Genomic DNA, 12812 nt, shown 5'->3' on the forward strand with positions numbered 1-12812 from the left:
TTGCCCACCCAAAAGCTAAGGGTTCAAACGATCGCTTTAAATTAAATGTTTACTTTTCAATCAAAAAGAAACCTTAAAATGCATCTTGTATCTTAGCTGTTAATCTAGCAGGAAAAATATATCACCGTTGAAAACCGTAGAACCAATTTGCCCACCTAAAAGCTAAGGGTTCAAACGATCGCTTTAAATTAAATTTTTACTTTTCAATCAAAAAGAAACCTTCAAATGCATCTTGTATCTTAGCTGTTAATCTAGCAGGAAAAATATATCACCGTTGAAAACCGTAGAACCAATTTGCCCACCCAAAAGCTAAGGGTTCAAACGATCGCTTTAAATTAAATGTTTACTTTTCAATCAAAAAGAAACCTTAAAATGCATCTTGTATCTTAGCTGTTAATCTAGCAGGAAAAATATATCACCGTTGAAAACCGTAGAACCAATTTGCCCACCTAAAAGCTAAGGGTTCAAACGATCGCTTAAAATTAAATTTTTATTTTTCAATCAAAAAGAAACCTCAAAATGCATCTTGTATATTAGCTGTTAATCTAGCAGGAAAAAGATATCACCGTTGAAAACCGTAGAACCAATTTGCCCCACCCAAAAGCTAAGGGTTCAAACGATCGCTTTAAATTAAATTTTTATTTTTCAATCAAAAAGAAACCTCAAAATGCATCTTGTATCTTAGCTATTAATCTAGCAGGAAAAAGATATCACCGTTGAAAACCGTAGAACCAATTTGCCCACCTAAAAGCTAAGGGTTCAAAACGATCGCTTAAAATTAAATATTTATTTTTCAATCAAAAAGAAACCTCAAAATGCATCTTGTATATTAGCTGTTAATCTAGCAGGAAAAATATATCACCGTTGAAAACCGTAGAACCAATTTGCCCACCTAAAAGCTAAGGGTTCAAACGATCGCTTAAAATTAAATTTTTATTTTTCAATCAAAAAGAAACCTCAAAATGCATCTTGTATATTAGCTGTTAATCTAGCAGGAAAAAGATATCACCGTTGAAAACCGTAGAACCAATTTGCCCACCCAAAAGCTAAGGGTTCAAACGATCGCTTTAAATTAAATTTTTATTTTTCAATCAAAAAGAAACCTCAAAATGCATCTTGTATCTTAGCTATTAATCTAGCAGGAAAAAGATATCACCGTTGAAAACCGTAGAACCAATTTGCCCACCTAAAAGCTAAGGGTTCAAACGATCGCTTAAAATTAAATATTTATTTTTCAATCAAAAAGAAACCTCAAAATGCATCTTGTATCTTAGCTGTTAATCTAGCAGGAAAAATATATCACCGTTGAAAACCGTAGAACCAATTTGCCCACCTAAAAGCTAAGGGTTCAAACGATCGCTTAAAATTAAATTTTTATTTTTCAATCAAAAAGAAACCTCAAAATGCATCTTGTATATTAGCTGTTAATCTAGCAGGAAAAAGATATCACCGTTGAAAACCGTAGAACCAATTTGCCCACCCAAAAGCTAAGGGTTCAAACGATCGCTTTAAATTAAATTTTTATTTTTCAATCAAAAAGAAACCTCAAAATGCATCTTGTATCTTAGCTATTAATCTAGCAGGAAAAAGATATCACCGTTGAAAACCGTAGAACCAATTTGCCCACCTAAAAGCTAAGGGTTCAAACGATCGCTTTAAATTAAATGTTTACTTTTCAATCAAAAAGAAACCTCAAAATGCATCTTGTATATTAGCTGTTAATCTAGCAGGAAAAATATATCACCGTTGAAAACCGTAAAACCAATTTGCCCACCCAAAAGCTAAGGGTTCAAACGATCGCTTTAAATTAAATGTTTACTTTTCAATCAAAAAGAAACCTTAAAATGCATCTTGTATCTTAGCTGTTAATCTAGCAGGAAAAATATATCACCGTTGAAAACCGTAGAACCAATTTGCCCACCTAAAAGCTAAGGGTTCAAACGATCGCTTTAAATTAAATTTTTACTTTTCAATCAAAAAGAAACCTCAAAATGCATCTTGTATCTTAGCTATTAATCTAGCAGGAAAAAGATATCACCGTTGAAAACCGTAGAACCAATTTGCCCACCCAAAAGCTAAGGGTTCAAACGATCGCTTTAAATTAAATTTTTATTTTTCAATCAAAAAGAAACCTCAAAATGCATCTTGTATCTTAGCTATTAATCTAGCAGGAAAAAGATATCACCGTTGAAAACCGTAGAACCAATTTGCCCACCTAAAAGCTAAGGGTTCAAACGATCGCTTAAAATTAAATATTTATTTTTCAATCAAAAAGAAACCTCAAAATGCATCTTGTATATTAGCTGTTAATCTAGCAGGAAAAATATATCACCGTTGAAAACCGTAGAACCAATTTGCCCACCTAAAAGCTAAGGGTTCAAACGATCGCTTAAAATTAAATTTTTATTTTTCAATCAAAAAGAAACCTCAAAATGCATCTTGTATATTAGCTGTTAATCTAGCAGGAAAAAGATATCACCGTTGAAAACCGTAGAACCAATTTGCCCACCCAAAAGCTAAGGGTTCAAAACGATCGCTTTAAATTAAATTTTTATTTTTCAATCAAAAAAGAAACCTCAAAATGCATCTTGTATCTTAGCTATTAATCTAGCAGGAAAAGATATCACGTTGAAAACCGTAGAACCAATTTGCCCACCTAAAAGCTAAGGGTTCAAACGATCGCTTAAAATTAAATATTTATTTTTCAATCAAAAGAAACCTCAAAATGCATCTTGTATATTAGCTGTTAATCTAGCAGGAAAAATATATCACCGTTGAAAACCGTAGAACCAATTTGCCCACCTAAAAAGCTAAGGGTTCAAACGATCGCTTAAAATTAAATTTTTATTTTTCAATCAAAAAGAAACCTCAAAATGCATCTTGTATATTAGCTGTTAATCTAGCAGGAAAAAGATATCACCGTTGAAAACCGTAGAAACCAATTTGCCCACCCAAAAGCTAAGGGTTCAAACGATCGCTTTAAATTAAATTTTTATTTTTCAATCAAAAAGAAACCTCAAAATGCATCTTGTATCTTAGCTATTAATCTAGCAGGAAAAAGATATCACCGTTGAAAACCGTAGAACCAATTTGCCCACCTAAAAGCTAAGGGTTCAAACGATCGCTTAAAATTAAATATTTATTTTCAATCAAAAAGAAACCTCAAAAATGCATCTTGTATCTTAGCTGTTAATCTAGCAGGAAAAATATATCACCGTTGAAAACCGTAGAACCAATTTGCCCACCTAAAAGCTAAGGGTTCAAACGATCGCTTAAAATTAAATTTTTATTTTTCAATCAAAAAGAAACCTCAAAATGCATCTTGTATATTAGCTGTTAATCTAGCAGGAAAAAGATATCACCGTTGAAAACCGTAGAACCAATTTGCCCACCAAAAGCTAAGGGTTCAAAACGATCGCTTTAAATTAAATTTTATTTTTCAATCAAAAAGAAACCTCAAAATGCATCTTGTATCTTAGCTATTAATCTAGCAGGAAAAAGATATCACCGTTGAAAACCGTAGAACCAATTTGCCCACCTAAAAGCTAAGGGTTCAAACGATCGCTTTAAATTAAATGTTTACTTTTCAATCAAAAAGAAACCTCAAAATGCATCTTGTATATTAGCTGTTAATCTAGCAGGAAAAATATATCACCGTTGAAAACCGTAAAACCAATTTGCCCACCTAAAAGCTAAGGGTTCAAACGATCGCTTAAAATTAAATTTTTATTTTTCAATCAAAAAGAAACCTCAAAATGCATCTTGTATATTAGCTATTAATCTAGCAGGAAAAGATATCACCGTTGAAAACCGTAGAACCAATTTGCCCACCCAAAAGCTAAGGGTTCAAACGATCGCTTTAAATTAAATTTTTATTTTTCAATCAAAAAGAAACCTCAAAATGCATCTTGTATCTTAGCTATTAATCTAGCAGGAAAAAGATATCACCGTTGAAAAACCGTAGAACCAATTTGCCCACCTAAAAGCTAAGGGTTCAAACGATCGCTTTAAATTAAATGTTTACTTTTCAATCAAAAAGAAACCTCAAAATGCATCTTGTATATTAGCTGTTAATCTAGCAGGAAAAATATATCACCGTTGAAAACCGTAAAACCAATTTGCCCACCTAAAAGCTAAGGGTTCAAACGATCGCTTTAAATTAAATGTTTACTTTTCAATCAAAAAGAAACCTTAAAATGCATCTTGTATCTTAGCTGTTAATCTAGCAGGAAAAATATATCACCGTTGAAAACCGTAGAACCAATTTGCCCACCTAAAAGCTAAGGGTTCAAAACGATCGCTTTAAATTAAATTTTTACTTTTCAATCAAAAGAAACCTTCAAATGCATCTTGTATCTTAGCTGTTAATCTAGCAGGAAAAATATATCACCGTTGAAAACCGTAGAACCAATTTGCCCACCCAAAAGCTAAGGGTTCAAACGATCGCTTTAAATTAAATGTTTACTTTTCAATCAAAAAGAAACCTTAAAATGCATCTTGTATCTTAGCTGTTAATCTAGCAGGAAAAAATATATCACCGTTGAAAACCGTAGAACCAATTTGCCACCTAAAAGCTAAGGGTTCAAACGATCGCTTAAAATTAAATTTTTATTTTTCAATCAAAAAGAAACCTCAAAATGCATCTTGTATATTAGCTGTTAATCTAGCAGGAAAAAGATATCACCGTTGAAAACCGTAGAACCAATTTGCCCACCCAAAAGCTAAGGGTTCAAACGATCGCTTTAAATTAATTTTTATTTTTCAATCAAAAAGAAACCTCAAAATGCATCTTGTATCTTAGCTATTAATCTAGCAGGAAAAGATATCACCGTTGAAAACCGTAGAACCAATTTGCCCACCTAAAAGCTAAGGGTTCAAACGATCGCTTAAAATTAAATATTTATTTTTCAATCAAAAAGAAACCTCAAAATGCATCTTGTATATTAGCTGTTAATCTAGCAGGAAAAAGATATCACCGTTGAAAACCGTAGAACCAATTTGCCCACCCAAAAGCTAAGGGTTCAAACGATCGCTTTAAATTAAATGTTTACTTTTCAATCAAAAAGAAACCTTAAAATGCATCTTGTATCTTAGCTGTTAATCTAGCAGGAAAAATATATCACCGTTGAAAACCGTAAAACCAATTTGCCCACCCAAAAGCTAAGGGTTCAAACGATCGCTTTTAAATTAAATTTTTATTTTTCAATCAAAAAGAAAACCTCAAAATGCATCTTGTATCTTAGCTATTAATCTAGCAGGAAAAAGATATCACCGTTGAAAACCGTAGAACCAATTTGCCCACCTAAAAGCTAAGGGTTCAAACGATCGCTTAAAATTAAATATTTATTTTTCAATCAAAAAGAAACCTCAAAATGCATTTTGTATATTAGCTGTTAATCTAGCAGGAAAAATATATCACCGTTGAAAACCGTAAAACCAATTTGCCCATCTAAAAGCTAAGGGTTCAAACGATCGCTTAAAATTAAATATTTATTTTTCAATCAAAAAGAAACCTCAAAATGCATCTTGTATCTTAGCTGTTAATCTAGCAGGAAAAATATATCACCGTTGAAAACCGTAGAACCAATTTGCTCACCAAAAAGCTAAGGGTTCAAACGATCGCTTTAAATTAAATGTTTACTTTTCAATCAAAAAGAAACCTTAAAATGCATCTTGTATCTTAGCTGTTAATCTAGCAGGAAAAATATATCACCGTTGAAAACCGTAGAACCAATTTGCCCACCTAAAAGCTAAGGGTTCAAACGATCGCTTAAAATTAAATTTTTATTTTTCAATCAAAAAGAAACCTCAAAATGCATCTTGTATATTAGCTGTTAATCTAGCAGGAAAAAGATATCACCGTTGAAAACCGTAGAACCAATTTGCCCACCCAAAAGCTAAGGGTTCAAACGATCGCTTTAAATTAAATGTTTACTTTTCAATCAAAAAGAAACCTTAAAATGCATCTTGTATCTTAGCTGTTAATCTAGCAGGAAAAATATATCACCGTTGAAAACCGTAGAACCAATTTGCCCACCTAAAAGCTAAGGGTTCAAACGATCGCTTAAAATTAAATTTTTATTTTTCAATCAAAAAGAAACCTCAAAATGCATCTTGTATATTAGCTGTTAATCTAGCAGGAAAAATATATCACCGTTGAAAACCGTAAAACCAATTTGCCCACCCAAAAGCTAAGGGTTCAAACGATCGCTTTAAATTAAATTTTTATTTTTCAATCAAAAAGAAACCTCAAAATGCATCTTGTATCTTAGCTATTAATCTAGCAGGAAAAAGATATCACCGTTGAAAACCGTAGAACCAATTTGCCCACCTAAAAGCTAAGGGTTCAAACGATCGCTTAAAATTAAATATTTATTTTCAATCAAAAAGAAACCTCAAAATGCATCTTGTATATTAGCTGTTAATCTAGCAGGAAAATATATCACCGTTGAAAACCGTAAAACCAATTTGCCCATCTAAAAGCTAAGGGTTCAAACGATCGCTTAAAATTAAATATTTATTTTTCAATCAAAAAGAAACCTCAAAATGCATCTTGTATCTTAGCTGTTAATCTAGCAGGAAAAATATATCACCGTTGAAAACCGTAGAACCAATTTGCTCACCAAAAAGCTAAGGGTTCAAACGATCACTTTAAATTAAATTTTTACTTTTCAATCAAAAAGAAACCTTAAAATGCATCTTGTATCTCAGCTGTTAATCTAGCAGGAAAAATATATCACCGTTGAAACCGTAGAACCAATTTGCCCACCCAAAAGCTAAGGGTTCAAACGATCGCTTTAAATTAAATGTTTACTTTTCAATCAAAAAGAAACCTTAAAATGCATCTTGTATCTTAGCTGTTAATCTAGCAGGAAAAATATATCACCGTTGAAAACCGTAGAACCAATTTGCCCACCCAAAAGCTAAGGGTTCAAACGATCGCCTAAAATTAAACTTTTATTTTTCAATCAAAAAGAAACCTCAAAATGCATCTTTTATCTTAGCTGTTAATCTAGCAGGAAAAATATATCCACGTTGATAACCGTAGAACCAATTTGCCCACCCTAAAGCTAAGGGCTTAAACGATCGTTCAACGTTATTTTTTTGTTTAACAATAAAAAAAATCACAAATGCATCTTATATCTTAGCTGTTAAGCCAGAGGGAAGCGTATATCCACGTTGAAAATTGTAGAACAAATTTGTCCAGTCTAAAGCTAAGGATTTTAACGATCGCCTCAAATTAAATGTTTATTTTACAATAAAAATTAATCAAAAAAATGCAATTCATATCTTAGCTGTTATGCCAGAAGGAAAAATATATACAAAACCAAAGGCGACTGTGTGTCATTTTCATATGAGGAATACAGCTAAAGCATTATTGTTTTTACAAGTAGAAAATGTGGAAAGTATAATTATCAGTGCGCAATTCTTGAATACATACATACTGCTTGCCTGACAACATTGTTTATGTCATCAAAAATGTATATTGCGTTCAAAAACGGCACTAGCCTGTTGCCCTGTGTTACCCTAACCTTTTCTATTTATCAAAAATCAAGGATCTGAAATTCTGAAACTTTTATACAATAAGCCACCACCAACAGAAATCCATATGGATCAAATACGTACCACAAACGGTCACCGATGAAGTGGGGTAATTGTGGTCGGATTCTACAGACGAATTCACTGGATCTGAGGCCACCGGATAACAAATAAGCGACGTCTCCAAGCTATTTTCGGAACCGAGAGCTGAGTCGTCGGCAACATTCGTTTCGTCCAAAAATCTAAGATTTTCATCTAAAATAGATAAATATGTTTGTAAATTTAAATATATTCTACTCGATTACTGGAGTGCCAGTTCTAATGCAAGTTTAGGAGAAATGTTTGTAAATTACATACCAAAAGAAGGAATTTCGCTCAGGATCTGGAAGTTATCCATAAACATGTGTCCTTTTGAAATCATATGCTGTGAAACTGAACTGTGCTGATGCTGTTGTTGACCGAGATCGGATCGTGGATTAAGCTCTGGAATCGCTGTATAAAGAATGCGTTACTTTAAAACTACAATTTTAGGCAACATGGAGTAAATACCGTTTGAAATGAGCTGCCGACGATGTTTCACGTTCGAATCGTAACTAGTTCCATGAAAGTGCCTGGAACAAATTCCTTGACTAGGTACAGGGGTCCACGTTTCCCCACGTCCGCAAAAACTCACCCATTTCGCTCTTCTTGCTTCATCCGCTGGAAATCTGTGGTATGTGATGCCAGGATTTTCCTTGGTCGATGATTTTTTATTTGTACATCCGCTGACCGCACAGTACCAACGCATCTGGAAAAGAATGTTTTAATAAAAACAACTAACTAATTGGTGATAATGTGTTTAAATAACTCACTATGTATTTGGATTTCTTCTCACTGCACTTTTACCTGGTTGCGGACGAAATTTATTTTGCTTTTTTCTGCTGCACGGTAATGTTTGTAAACAAAACGGCCAGCAAAAGAAAGATGGCTTCCAACCCACTCTCGCCAAGTCAGTACACCTTACTCTGGATACAGAGTAAAATACACACACCTTGTTTTTATCGGGATCTCTAAACTCCCCATCCCCCTCTGTCACGATTTTTCCAATACCTAATAAATGCACTGTCACACTTTCGTAAGCCAAATCCATCGCCCAGTTCTAAACACTGTTTCATGTAACAAGACCTGCTGATGACGAATGTGTGAAGCATCAAATACGAAGAAAAGAAAAGCGATGCGCGCGCCTCTGGTCGTGAGATTTGTATTATGGATCCGGTAGAAATCAAGACCAACACTCTTCTTTTTGTTTTTTTTTCTCGGGTCCCAAGCATCTCAACTAATATGTGAATAGTGAACTGTGTTTATAAAACTAGTAAGCATGCAGCGCCGCACTAAAAAAAAACACAATTGAAATGTGGCGAGTTGGGGCACGTCGCGAGTCACACTGGCGCGATCCGATTTGGTGGCGGTGCGACAATAACATGGCGAATTTTAAATGATCGTTAAAGGCATGGTCGATGGAAATTTCGTCAGTGTTACGTCTATTTCTCTGTGCTGAAACTATCGAACAAATGTCCTTATGTTCCAAATTTTTTGTTTGTATTTGTTAATCTAGAAATCTTATATAAATTGGATATGAGTAGCTTTTGAGCCAAAAAATGCAGAGTTGGTAGTAGCGTTGGGCGATTTTGAATCAATGTTCCGAAAATTGATGTTTTCATTTCGAATAATCGATTTATTGAATCGATGTTTGGAGCATCTTAAATTGGGTGAATCGATTTTCTTCATTCGATTCATTTTGTTGAAATTGATGAATATTTCTTAATGAGCTGATGAAAAAGAAATTAAATTGTGAACTATCATTGAAGTAAATCTGTTCTATTGAACCATTGTTTTAAATTCAAGGATGTTCAAATTGAATGCAACTGCTTTAGGCCTTATCCCAAACTTAAAAAAAAAATAATTCGATTCGAATCGATTCAAAGGATTCGATTAAATTGGTGAATCGATTCGGTAGTTCAAATGTAAATCGATTCAGTAACATCGATGTTATAGACAAATTTGCCCAACGCTAGTTGGTAGATTCCTAGATATTATTCATGGAAAAATCCCAAGATTAGCATTCGGGAAAAAATGGAGTAAATTTCTTAAACCTGGACAAATACTTGATGGAATCTTATTCTATTTCTCGGAGAAATGGGCAATAATTCCAGAAAATTCTAAACAAATTATCAATGAACAAGTGGATGATATTATAAACTTACAATTGGAATTTAAATAAGTACGTACGTAGAAGACTTTTCTGGAGAATTGTTCAAAGAATTTCTATGGCATACTCTGGTGGAAATCTTCAAGACATTGCTGTTTGCGTTTGATGAGCGAATCTTCTCTTACTGAGCTTCAAATGCGGCAACACAAAGCAGTCAAAGGAAACTTAGCAACCATGATCCATATAACCACCAACCTAGCAAAGAAAATCAATTTTTGACTTCGCCTTCCTTGTGAAAATTCTTACCCGCGTTTGGTGTTCCCACATTTGATATTTGCATTTCAAACGCACACAGCAATATTTCATTGATCACTTTGACAGATATTGTTCGAGAAATTTTCTGATAAGCAAGCCTAAAAAGCTTCAGTAAATCTGTTGAATAATAACTACTAATCTCGGGAACGATTTTCCGTGAAAATCCCAGGAGGAGCTCAGAGAAAACTGGTAAAGTAGTTCTTGGCGAAAGCACTGGAAATGTTCGGAAATAATTAATGAAGAAACCCCTGTGTGAACCAATATATTTTGGACCCCTATATATTTTGGACCCCCTGGGACGTTTTCCCTGCAAATTTCCCCAAATTAAATCGAAAGACCAACTCAATTCGCATGCCATTTGGAAATATAGGACTATTCCGCACTTGCATCAAGCGTTTGTACATAGCAAATGTGTTTATTCTATCTGAAATTAATTAAATTTAATCGGTTCATCCATGCAACCGTTACAACACGTTACACACAGAAATTGAAGCCGTCAGAAATTTTTCAAATGTAAACAAAAACGTTTTTCAAAAGTCTGAACTAAAAACGTAAAATTTCTTCGGTTTTCCATTGTCAATCGATTGATTAGACTATGGGCAAGCATATTATACAACCAGTGTCGTGGACTTTGTCGCCAAACGATAAAAAATGCCAGGGGTCCAAAATATATACTTTGAGGGTCCAAAATGTATTGGTGTGTCCAAAATAATGACAGACAGTGCTTCACAATTCAATTATTTTCCACGTTTATCGGATCCTTCATGACTGTATGGGCATTTTCATCTCGTAGAAGAAGCTTTTCGCTATATTTTGGCATGTTCTTTGACTTGGTTACGCTGAGCAATTTATTAATTGGAACAAAAAACTAAAATCACTTCCTTAGGGGGTCCAAAATACGACCGTTACCCTATCAGTGGAATTTCTGAATGTCTGAAAAGTTCGTGGATGAATCACAAGGGATATTTCTTATGAGTTCTTCGGGAATTTTTTGAAATATTGTTTTACTGGATCAGAAAAAAAATGAAAATTTACTGTGGTGAAATTTTAAATTTACAAATATCGTATATATTGTTATTTACAAATAATAATATATTGTTTTTATCAACATGATCCGCAATTTTCAGTTGATAAAACGGAACCGTGACAAAAATGGAATAATTTTCTTAGACAAAATATTTTACAAATTTTAAAATAAAATTGCAGTTTTGTCAAGATAATACACATTTGCATCATATAAATGCACAGTATTGATTTTTGGGAATAGTGAGGAGCATTTAGATTGTTTATTCCTATCCAGCTTTTTACGCTGACCATAAAAAGACAAGGGGTGATTGGATTTTGACACTCCTTGTGTACAGTTTTTATAGCGAAGTCTTAGTAGGCAATGATTTTTTTTGTTGATTGAACTGTCACTAATTTTCACCCGATTTGTAATTCAGCTACAACATCTTCATATTCATTTTGTTAAACTTACATCAACCATTTTTCTATAATCTTGAATTATTTTTTTTTATTATTTTAGATTATTATTCAGAAGACATCCGATGTGAACGAATTTCAGTAAATTGATGAACATTGGGAATAAAATGGACGCGCCAGAATACTTCATCACTATTACGTCAAATGGGGCTCTACCACTATTTTTCAGGCATTCGTTTCCGATTATCGGTGTTGTTGAAAGGCCAATCATTTTAAGACTCTTGAAAATTGGATAATAACACTTTTCGAACATAAGCAATGCGCTTTGCGCTAGCAATGGTATTGTACACTGCACGTTTTTTGCGTTTTCCAATCATCGGGTGCCGAAATAATAATTTAGATAAATACTATAAGTATTTACTAGAGACCACAACTAACTCAGAGCTTTGCAGAGAAGCTAGCTACCTTCGCTAATGAACTATCCTTGTAAGGAAATATACTTCTCCCTTGCATTACCAATTTCTATGGTCCATGTAAAGCGGCCGTACATTACATCCTCAGGACCTTAATCTCCTTTGTCAAATAACCAATCCTCCGCCCTGTTTTTTCAACCATATTTTTTCTGATAGCAGATTGTTCTCGTAATAATTTAGTTTCGTGTTCTTCATAACTTCGCTATATTCTGCACCCTTTTGATAGGCTCGCTCAAGAAAGCCTTTTTTGTCAAATCACTGGCATACATTGTTGTCAAATCACTGGCATACATCTAGGTTTAGATGGGACTTTATATTTTGTAATTTTAAATTCCTATTCAGTTTGTGAATTCAGCTACAATCTAGTTTCATCCACCTAAAATAAATAAGCATTATTACAAACAGCAAAATATGAAAAGATTACAACATCTGAAGTATTTTTTTGGTCTCCTGGATACACGAATGAAAATATTTGTTTTGAGTCAAATGAAAATTTGCTCAACTCCAAAGATTGCTATGATCCAACTATAAAATATTATAGTGTCAGAGGCAAGAAATGTCAGAGAGGGGTGATTCAAAATTTATGGCGTGCTAGCGTAAAAAGCTGGATAGGTTCGTAATGAAAGTTGATTGCAGACTCCTATCAATCAATATAATTTTTGTAATAAATCATTAATAGTTTTTGTTTTCTTGATTAGAATTTCAATAAATGTAATATAGAATATTGAAACGATAATCACATAAATGTCCTTTGTATCATAACGTGCATCATATTTGTGAAAATAACTACAAAGAAGTAAGTCAAGTTGATCATTGTATTTTTTCCAATATATATTATACAAGAAACAACTTCTTTTCCTCTCTTTATCCTCATC

At 33.5% G+C, this 12812-nt stretch overlaps 1 long non-coding RNA gene across 1 annotated transcript; it reads right to left on the reverse strand.

Annotated features, from left to right (window-relative positions):
* Positions 1–7579: 7579 nt before the first annotated feature.
* LOC110680526 lies at positions 7580–8569 on the reverse strand. The gene is made up of 4 exons (XR_002502908.1): positions 8391–8569; positions 8089–8326; positions 7897–8031; positions 7580–7794 (listed from the first exon to the last, which is right to left on the reverse strand). It is a non-coding gene; the product is annotated as an uncharacterized LOC110680526 (long non-coding RNA).
* Positions 8570–12812: the final 4243 nt, after the last annotated feature.

The sequence above is a fragment of the Aedes aegypti genome, unplaced genomic scaffold (assembly GCF_002204515.2).
Source record: "Aedes aegypti strain LVP_AGWG unplaced genomic scaffold, AaegL5.0 Primary Assembly AGWG_AaegL5_hic_scaff_1553_PBJ_arrow, whole genome shotgun sequence".
NCBI classification, from domain to species: domain Eukaryota; kingdom Metazoa; phylum Arthropoda; class Insecta; order Diptera; family Culicidae; genus Aedes; species Aedes aegypti.